This window comes from Nomascus leucogenys, chromosome 18 (genome assembly GCF_006542625.1).
Source record: "Nomascus leucogenys isolate Asia chromosome 18, Asia_NLE_v1, whole genome shotgun sequence".
NCBI classification, from domain to species: Eukaryota; Metazoa; Chordata; class Mammalia; order Primates; family Hylobatidae; genus Nomascus; species Nomascus leucogenys.
The window spans coordinates 29,675,580-29,686,235 of NC_044398.1; the positions used below are offsets into that span (position 1 = coordinate 29,675,580).

Genomic DNA, 10,656 nt, shown 5'->3' on the forward strand with positions numbered 1-10,656 from the left:
AGGGGAGACTGGCATTAGTGGCAGGAACTAGAGAAATATGCCAACCATATGCCAGGCCTCAAAGCAAGGTGGGTAGCCAGCTGGATCTAATAATACCTCTTATTATTTATTATTATTCTATTATTTGCTAAACTTTCTGAACCTGGTATTGTGCTAAGGCTGTATATGCATTATCCTATTTAATCCTTGCATCAGTAAACCTATCAAGTAGATATCTTTATCCCCATTAAAAAAATAAGATCTATTAAATATATCTGATTCAAGGCTAGAGGGTGGCAGATCCCAGTTTGGAAGCTAGGTAGATCTGATTCCAAGATTCATGGTCCTCTGCATGATCAGGCCTCTTGACTCTCAAGTCCCAGGAAAGGCACTAAATAGAGAATCTGGAGAAGAGTGGAGGTGAGAAAGGGACGAATGGGATATGGGGGGCGCAGAGTGGCAAGCCCTGTGCAGTTAGGGGAGAATGCTCATAACCACCTGCATGAATGAAGTGCCCTAATGTGCAGACGTTTCTTTCACTTAATGCTCCCATGACCCTGGCAGGTAGCCTCACAGTCCACGCAGATTGTAACAGTACCTGCCAGGGTCATGGGAGCATACAGAATGTGAGGCTTGGAGAAGTTAGGAGGTGGCCCAGGGCACACAGAGACTGGTTAGGGATTTGGGGATTTGCCTCCCAGGCGCCTGTACTGCCTCCACAGGCAATGCTACAGGATGTGCTCAGGTCTTCCCAGCCTGGCTGGGCCGGGGCACAAGTGGTGGGAAATCTGGCAGGGGCTTGCTCTCCCAATCCATACCCAAAGGCAAAGGGCCAAAGGAAACAGGAAATAGGGGGCTGGTCATCTCTCTGGGGAGAGAGATGGGGTGAGAGGACAGCCCAATTAAAAGAGCTTCAGTGGCTGGGAGGGCCTGAGCTGTCCAAAGCCTCCTTGTCTTCTTCCTTTGGCACAAGAGAGGATTTCCAGAGGTACCAGGAAGACCCACGCCGCGAGAGCGCTCAGTGAGCGCTGGGCGAGCCTAGCCCACTCTGCACAGATGAAGAGGGGCTACTCACCCAAGGCACAGAAGTTATAGCCAGAGAAAGTGAGCCAGTGAAGTGTGAATGTGGATGTCTGTCTTGGGGGAAGGAAAAGGAGGGGGCGACTCGATGGATTGAGATTTGTGTTTTTGAAGTTGGATGTAGTGGCTCACTCCTGTAATCCTAGCACTTTAGGAGGCTGAGGCGGGAGGATGGCTTGAATTCAGGAGTTCAAGACCAGCCTGGACAACATAGCCATACCCTGTCTCTGCAAAAAAATTTAAAAATTAGCCGGGTGTGGTGGCACACACTTGTAGTCCCAGCTACTCAGGAGGCTGACGTGGAAGGACGGCAGGAGCTCGGGAAGTCAAGGCTGCAGTAAACTATGATTACATTACTGCATGCCAGCCTGGGTGACAGAGTGAGACCCATCTCAAAAAAAGAAAAAAATGAGAAGTTTTTTTGTTTCTTTTTCTTTCTTTCTTTTTTTTTTTGTTCCCAAGTTTTATTCAAGAACTCATACAAAATATTCCAGATAAATGAAATTTAATCCTCGTCTTCCTCCTCTTCCTCGTCTTGGTTAATTTGGCAGTAACATAATTCATAACTCTTTGCTGTTAGCAGCTACGCAAACCAATCACGTAGATTATTCTTCTTCAAATATTTTTTGGTGTGATATTTCAAATACCTTTTGGAAAAAGTCACCTCAGATGTCACGGTGATCTTTCTCTGGCTCCTTTCGATGGTCACCACCCCTCCACCCAGTTTCCCAGCTTTTCAGTTCACTTTGATCCTCTCTTGCAGAAACTGCACAAAATTGGCAGCGTCCGTGATTCCATATTCTACGGGGTGGGTGCACTCAAGACTGAACTTCAGAACCTGCTTCTCTTTTATGCCCCTCTTCGCCACAAGCTTTTTCACAGGCACCATGGCAGCAGTGGAGGCAGAAAGAGAACTGCTTCTTTTTAAATTGCTATTAATTTTATAAAATTTCAGTAGCTTTGGGGTTACAAGTTATATTTGGTTACATGAATGAATTGTATAATGGTGAATTCTGAGATTTTAGTGCATGCACCACCCAAGTAGTATTCATTGCACCCAATATGTAGTATTTTATCCCACACTCCCCATCCTTCCTCCCCCTTCTGAGTTTCCAGAGTCCATTATATCACTCTGTATGTCTCTTTGTCCTCATAGCTTATCTCTCACTTATAAGTGAGAACATATGGCATTTGGTTTTCCATTCCTGAGTTACTTCACTTAAAATAATGGTCTCCAACTCCATCCAAGTTGCTTCAAAAGACATTATTTCGGCCGGACGCGGTGGTTCACGCCTGTAATCCCAGCACTTTGGGAGGCTGAGGCAGGCGAATCATGAGGTCAGGAGATCCAGATGGTCCTGGCTAACACGGTGAAACCCCGTCTCTACTAAAAATACAAAAAAAAATTAGCCGGGCATGGTTGCAGGCGTCTGTAGTCCCCGCTACTCGGGAGGCTGAGGCAGGAGAATGGCGTGAACCCAGGAGGCGGAGCTTGCAGTGAGCCGAGATCACGCCACTGCACTCCAGCCTGGGCGACAGAGCGAGATTTCATCTCAAAAAAAAAAAAGACATTATTTTGTTCCTTTTTATGGCTGAGTAGTAGTCCATGGTGTATATATACCACATTTTCTTTATCCACTCATTGGTCAATGGACACTTAAGGTGGTTCTGTACCTTGGGAATTATGAATTGTGCTGCAATAAGCATACCCCCTTTAATCTGCCCCCTTTCTTACATGTGGCCCTGAATCCTCCCAGGTAGGTGAAGATGTAGGAAGACAGGAAGGTCTGCTTTGTACAGGGAGAAGCCAAGTGTTGAATGAGGGTAGAGGTTTAATAGTAACAGTTATGGCCGGGCGTGGTGGCTCACGCCTATAATTCCAGCACTTCAGGAGGCGAGGTGGGCGGATCACCTGAAATCAGGAGTTTGAGACTCGCCTGGCCAACACGGTGAAACCCTGTCTCTACTAAAAAAAAGAAAGAAAGGAAGGAAGGAAGGAAGGAAGGAAGGAAGGAAGGAAGGAAGAAAGAAAGAAAAAAAGAAAGAAAGAAAGAAAGAAAAAAAGTACAAAAATTAGCCAGGTGTGGTGGCACATGCCTGTAATCCCAGCTACTTGGGAGGCTGAGGCACGAGAATTGCTTAAACCTGGGAAGCAGAGGTTGCAGTGAGCTGAGATTGCACCACTGCACTCCAGCCTGTATGACAGAGCAAGACTGTCTCAAAATAATAATAATAATAATGATATTGGCCGGGCACGGTGGCTCATCTTGTAATCCTCACACTTTGGGAGACTGAGGTGGGTGGATCACTCCAGGTCAGGAGTTCGAGACCAGCCTGGTCAACATGGTGAAACCCCATCTCTACCAAAAATATTCTAAAAAAATTAGCTGGATGTGGTGGTGTGCACCTGTAATCCCAGCTACAGGAAGACTGAGGCAGGAGAATCGCTTGAACATGGGAGGCAGAGGTTGCAGTGAGCCGAGTTCATGCCACTGCACTCCAGTCTGGGTACAGAGCCAGACTCCGTCTCAGTAATAATAATAATAATATTAACAGTTATAATACCAATAGTTATAGTCCTAACAGCCAACATTCATCATTTTGAATTCATGTCCAACCCGGTGTGAAGTATTACATAGTCTGGTTTTTTAAATTTTGTTATAGAATTATTTTCTTCTGATTAAAATATTTTTAATTTCTATGGGTACATAGTAGATATATATTTATGGGGCACATGAGATGTTTTGATGCAGGCATACAATGTGTAATAATTACATCAAGGTAAATGGGGTATCTATCGCCTCAAGCATTTATCATTTCTTTGTGTTACAAACATTCCAATTGTATGTACTCTTTCAGTTACTTTTAAACGTATATAGAAAAGGTACAGTAGGCTGAGTGCGGTGGCTCACATCTGTAATCCCAGCACTTTGTGAGGCCGAGGCGGGTGGATCATGAGGTCAGGAGATCGAGACCATCCTGGCTGACACGGTGAAACCCCGTCTCTACTAAAAAGAAAAAATACAAAAAATTAGCCGGGCGTGGTGACAGGCGCCTGTAGTCCCAGCTACTCTGGAGGCTGAGGCAGGAGAATGGCGTGAACCCGGGAGTCAGAGCTTGAAGTGAGCAGAGACCGTGTGCCACCAAAGTGCTGGGATTACAGGCATGAGCCACCGTGCCTGGCCAACACGGATAAGTTATTTAGTGGCAATTTCTGAGATTTTGGTGCACCTGTCACCTGAGCAGTGTACACTGTATTCAATGTGCAGTCTTCTATCCCTCACCCCCTCCCACTCTCTTCCCCCAGTCCCCAAGTCCATTAGATCATTCTTATGCATTGTGTCCCCATAGCTTAGCTCCCACTTACAAGTGAGAACATGCGATTTTTGGTGTTTCATTCCTGGGTTACTTCACTTAGAATAATGGTCTCCACCTCCATCCAGGCTGCTGCGAATGCCATTATTTTATTCCTTTTTATGGCTGAGTAGTATTCCATGGCTAGATAGTCTATTTTTCAGTTAATCTTGGCTGCTACCCTATGTGATGGGTTCTGTGATTATCCCAGAGCTTAGCAATAGCAGTTTTCCAACCAGTGTCTTTTGAAGTGATAAATCCATATTTAGAAGATGAGGAAACTGGCCTAAATGGAGGGTCCAGCAAAAGAACTCAGCCACCCATAGTGCCTGGTATCCACTCACTCGGTTTTGAGATGTTTTTGCAGCAGATTCACATTGCTAAGTGTCAATTCAGTTCGTTGTGAAATCCATGACTATTTCCTGAGAATCCATCAAGCTATGATTCCTGAATTCCCTGTAGGCTTGGTGGGTAGTGGGTTGGCATTTCCCTCAAGCTCTTTGAGAATTTTCTCTGCAATGCTCTCTAGGGAGATGATCTTATTTTGGCTCCTTGAGGTGAGAGTTGAAGTAAAATATAAACTGTCTGAAGACATTGCTTGGCTGACTGTTCAGAGCATTTCTGAGTTAGTATCTCTTAGTAAAGGAGGCAGAGGAATTGAGTTCAAATCGTGACTTTGTCCTTATTGGTGGTGTAGCCTCAGGCAGTTCACCTCCTCTCCCTGAGCCTCATCAACAAAGAGGCAGTAATAATAACATCTATGGTCACAGCAGAATGCAAATTCTCTTGCTCACCTGCCTCTAATCTGCTTTCCTGGGCCTGTCACTGTGTTTTCTTTACTGTATGTACTTGTAGGTTATAAGTCTCCTGAGGGCAGAAAGGGTTGTGAGTAATGCCAGCTAGGCCTGCAGTGGCTCTGGAGGAGGATCAAGGTTTCCAGGAGAGATGACTGGTGACCAAGGAGGAGCTGGCAGCTAACTCTGCTTCCTGAAGGAGGTATAAAGTAAAGGCCTCAGAAGGGGTCTTTGAATATGAGTAGGAGTTTTCTAAGCAGTGCATCCTGCATGCCATGGAGATTAACAAAGGTGGGTGAGTGACAGGAGAGTGGGCAGTAAATCTGGGGGAAGTTTCAGTCAGATTATAGAGGGCCTCAAATGCCACTCTCAAAAGAGTAACCCTTCATGCTGTAGGCAAAGGTGCCAACAGGGTTTTTGGCTGAAGAATAACACAGTCCCATACAATTCCCTCTTTCTTTTTAAGTCTTTTTCCTTGGAAATAATTTTGAGCTTACAAAAGGAGTACAGCAAATTCTTGTACAACCTTCACCACCCTCCCCAAATATTAACATCTTACATAGCTACAGAATTATCAAAGTCAGGAAACGAACATTAATGCAATACTGTCTGTGAATCTACAGGCCTTATTCAGTGTTGCCAGTAGCCCCACTGATGTCCTTTTTCTGCTCCAGAATGCAATGCAGGACTGCAAGTGGCATTCCATTGCCGTGTCTCAGTAGGATCCTTCCATTCAGAACAGCTCCTCAGTCTTTCTCCTCCTCTCATAATTTTGACAGCTTTGAAGGGTCCAGGCTAGTTATTTTTGTTTTTCATAAACTTGACACTCTTGAAGAGTACTGGCCAATTATTTTGTAGCATGTCCTCCAACTTGAGTTTGTATAATGCTTTCTCAAAATGAGAATGAGTTTATGTGTTTTTGGTGAGAACACCACTGAAGTGAGGTTATACCCTTCCCCATGCATTATATCAGGAGGCACATGGAATATTGCAGCATCCCATCTCTCAAAGTGAGAGATGATGTGGCAAAGATTTCTCCATTGCAAAATCCTATTTTTCCTTTTGAACTTAATGAGTATCTTATGAGGATATATCTTGGAGACTATGCAAATATCTTGTTTATTATTATACTTTCACCCAGCAATTTTGGCATTCATTGGTGATTCTTGTCTGCAATAATCATTACCACTGTGTAATTGTAATTCAATGGTAAGGAAGAGCTGTCCCTTGTCTCCCAATTACTTGTGCAATTATTTCAGTATAGACTCATGGATATTTACCAGTGATAATTCACGACCAACATCTTTCGTTTCATTGCTCCAGTTGTCCCAGGTACAGCCACTGTGAGAGTCTTCAAGTCACCCGCTGTGTTTATTTGAAATGCCCTTATTGTATTTTGAGCACTTTCTTTCTGACATAAGAAGTTCTAGGATTATTTTATAATTTCACTGACCCCCCCCTGTACTTAATCATTTCTTTAAAAAACTCTGCTTCCTTTTTTGAGGGAATGATATTTAGAAACTAAGAAACTAAGATCTGGTTGTTGGATGTCCTCATTGTTACTGGGGTGTCACTGCGTCTAGGCCCTCTCAGCAGACAGAGCTAGGGAATATAGGTTACCAACTCTGAAACTATTTTATGGGTATTCTGGTATTAAGCAATTAAGTAAATATATTGTATTTAGTGGAAGGTAGGCTTCTCACTGTCAAAGAAAGAACTACAAATAAAAAGGGAAGGGTAGAGTGAACCCCTGTTGTGTTAAATTAGAGCTCCTGGTATTTAATATATATACAGATTGACAGATATAGAAATAAATATGACCTGGCAATTCCATTCCTAGGCATAGACCTAGCAGAAATGTTCATAAAAAATATGGTCAAAAATGATCAAGCTGGGTGTGGTGGCTCACGCCTGTAATCCCAACATTTTGGGAGGCTGAGGCAGGCAGATTGCTTGAGTCCAGCCTGGGCAATATGGCGAAACCCCATCTCCACTAAAAATACAAAATTAGCTGGGTGTAGTGGTGCGTGCCTGTAGTCTCAGCTACTCAGGAGGCTGAGGTAGGAGGATGGCTTGAGCCTGGGAGTCAGAGACTGCAGTGAGCCGAGATTGTATCACTGCACTCCAACCTGGGGAACAGAGTGAGACCCTATTAAGAAAGAAAGAAAAAGAGAAAGAGAGAGAGGAGGGAAGGAAGGAAGGAAGGAAGGAAGGAAGGAAGGAAGGAAGGAAGGAAGGAAAGAAAAGAAAAAAAAAACAAGAATGATCATAGCTGCACTATTATAATAGTCCTAAGCTGGAAACTACTCAAATTCCCATTGACATCACACTAAAGAATGAATGACGTACCACTACATGCAACATTATGGATGAAAATACAATTGATGAAAGAAATTTTCTCAAAAAATGCTGTATAATACAACTTATATAACGCACAAACCAGGCAAAATTAATCCGTGAACTCAGTATCAATTTCCTACAAGAGAAATGAGGGGGCTTCTGAGCTGCTGGTAATGTTCTGTCATTTGGTCTGGGTGCTGGGTTCATGGGTGTGTTTAATTCTTAAAATGTATATACGTGATCCATCAATGAGAAGTTTTTTAAAATATTCATCTCCTTGCTGTATGCCTAGTTTATATCTTTATTTCAACTCAGCTGCTGCAGTGACACCATAAAATGAATAGAATAGGATTGACCTCTAAACCTGCTCTGCTTCTCTTCCCTTCCAGACTAGGATTGATATTTTCCTTCCAGGACTGGGATTCTTGTTTAATTTTCTTTTATTCCCCCTTCTTTTTTTTTTTTTTTTGAGACGGAACTTTGTTCACTCTGTTGCCCAGGCTGGAATGCAATGGCACAGTCTCAGCTCACTGCAGCTCTATCTCCTGGGTTCAAGCAATTTTCCTGCTTCAGCCTCCCGAGTAGTTGGGATCACAAGCGTGTGCCACCACACCTGGCTAATTTCTGTATTTTTAGTAGAGATGGGGTTTCACCATGTTGGCCAGTCTGGTCTCGAATGCCTAACCTCAAACGATCCACCCGCCTTGGCCTCCCAAAGTGCTGGGATTACACGCATGAGCCACCGCACCCAGCTTCCCCCTTCTTTTCGCAAGTTTGATTTCTCTCTCTCTCTCTCTCTCTCTCTTTTTGGCCTAGGACTCTTGATCCAGTCCCACCTGCTGGTGTAGGGAGGGAAGAGATTATAGCCCCAATCAGCTAGGAGGCTGCATAAGTGTAGGGGAGGAAAGTAACTTGCCAGGGGCTGCCCTAGGTAGGAGATGGGGCCATATTCCAGAGTTGTTGATGGTTAATATCAGCTAATGGTCTTTCCGTTACTGCCTTCCAGGTATTTGCAACAAGGATTAAGGAGGAGAATAAAACACTAATGCAATAGGCTTCCATCATTTGTAATGAACTAACTTATATTGTCCTCATTGTTAAAAGATTCATTTATTAAAAAGATAAAATCATCAGCCTGGAGTGGCAGCTCATGCCTATAATAGCAGCATTTTGGGAGACTGAGGTGGGAAGATCACTTAAGGCCAGGAGTTCAAGACCAGCTTGGGCAATATAGTGCAACCCCCCGCTACATAATAATAATAATGATAATAATAATAATAATAATTAGCCAGGCATGGTGGCTCATGTATGTAGTTCTAGGTACTCAGGAGGCTGAGTTTGGAGAATCACTTGAGCCCAGGAGGTCAAGGCTTCAGTGAGCCAAGCTTGCATCCCTTCACTCAAGCCTGGGCGACAGAACAAGACCCTGTCTCAAAAAAAAAAAAAAAAAAAAAAGATAAAATCACGACTCTCCAATGGCAGATTATAACTGACTCAAAGGAGAAGTCAAAAAAGCTAAATTTATATGGAGCAAAGGAATGTTGAAACACATTCAGCAACAGAGCTCAAGCCAGCTTCTTCCAGGGTGGGAAAGGGAAATCGATTGAACCTCTACTGGTAGGACTAAATGTACAGGTCTAGAGCCAAGAATTAGTTTTCATTTCTATCAGTTATCTACATTTTACAAGCTGCAAAATGGCTCCCATGGAATCAAAAGCAGATAAAGTGAAAGGGTATGCTATAGACAATACTTAATTTCCCATTGAAAGAAAATTTTCCTACACTTTCCCTTTCTTTTGATAAAAAAAAATCTCATCTATTCGTGTGTAATTCACCAATAGTAATATATCAAATACACCTATTTATTTCTGGTGCCTCTCTTTTCATAAGGGGAAGTAACAAATCTTTTGTGATTTTCAATAGTATGTCTGGGAAAGCTCAGCTATCATTCCTTTTATTTTATTTTATTTCACATTTAGGACTAATTTTGGGAATGCAAAATCCAAAATTGTCAGGAGATTTGAATACTTAATGTAGGATCATAGGTGTCTGAGAAGTAGTACTTGCCTACCCATTTGTAAGAGACAATACAACATTTAAAAATAGGCCAGGTGCAGTGACTCACTCCTGTAATCCCAGCACTTTGGGAGGCCGAGGCAGACAGATCAGCTGAGGTCAGGAGTTTGAGACCAACATGGTGAAAGTCCATCTCTACTGAAAATACAAATAATTAGCTGGGCATGGTGGCAGGCACCTGTAATCCCAGTTACTCGGGAGGCTGAGGCAGGAGAATCGCTTGAATCCAGAAGGCTGAGATTGCAGTGAGCAGAGATCACATCACTGCACTCCAGCCTGAGCAACAAGAGTGAAACTCTGTCTCCAAAAAAAAAAAGAAAAAATAAAATAAATAAATAAATTAATTAATTAAAATAAAGATAGAAAATAACATGATTGTAAAGAACTTTAGCTCTCTCCTAAATAACAAATCTTGTTTCTTTAAATAACCAAGAGCATAATAAAATCAACATGAAAATCAAAAAATAATTCTGGTAAAACACTGAATCTTTGCTATCTAGGTAGATTTACATAGAAAAAAAGAATAACCCTTCATAGTATAGGTGAAGACAACAGACAGTAAACTAGGGAAACAAGGCCATGAATATTAAACAAAATTTTTTAAGATTGTTAGTAAATTTCATGTGTTAAAATGCATATGATATGTTTTATATGCATTACATATTATAAAATATTATATATTATATGATAAACTGTATGGTGTTACAAAAGCAAACTTTTATAAGGTCTTTGTTTTTTTGAGATGGAGTCTTGTTCTGTCGCCCAGGTTGGAGTGCAGTGACATGATCCCGGCTCACTGCAAGCTCCGCCTCTCAGGTTCACGCCATTCTCCTGCCTCAGCCTCCCGAGTAGCTGGGACTACAGGGGTCTGCCACCACGCCTGGCTAATTTTTTGTATTTTTTAGTAGAGACGGGGTTTCACCGTGTTAGCCAGGATGGTCTCGATCTCCCGACCTCGTGATCCGCCCGCCTCTGCCTCCTAAAGTGTTGGGATTACAGGCATGAGTCACCGCACCCGGCCCTGTAAGATCTT

The 10,656-nt window shown here is 42.8% G+C and overlaps 1 pseudogene; it reads right to left on the minus strand.

Moving 5' to 3' along the window:
• Positions 1-1,564: 1,564 nt before the first annotated feature.
• On the minus strand, positions 1,565-1,948 carry LOC100596459 (annotated as a pseudogene).
• Positions 1,949-10,656: the final 8,708 nt, after the last annotated feature.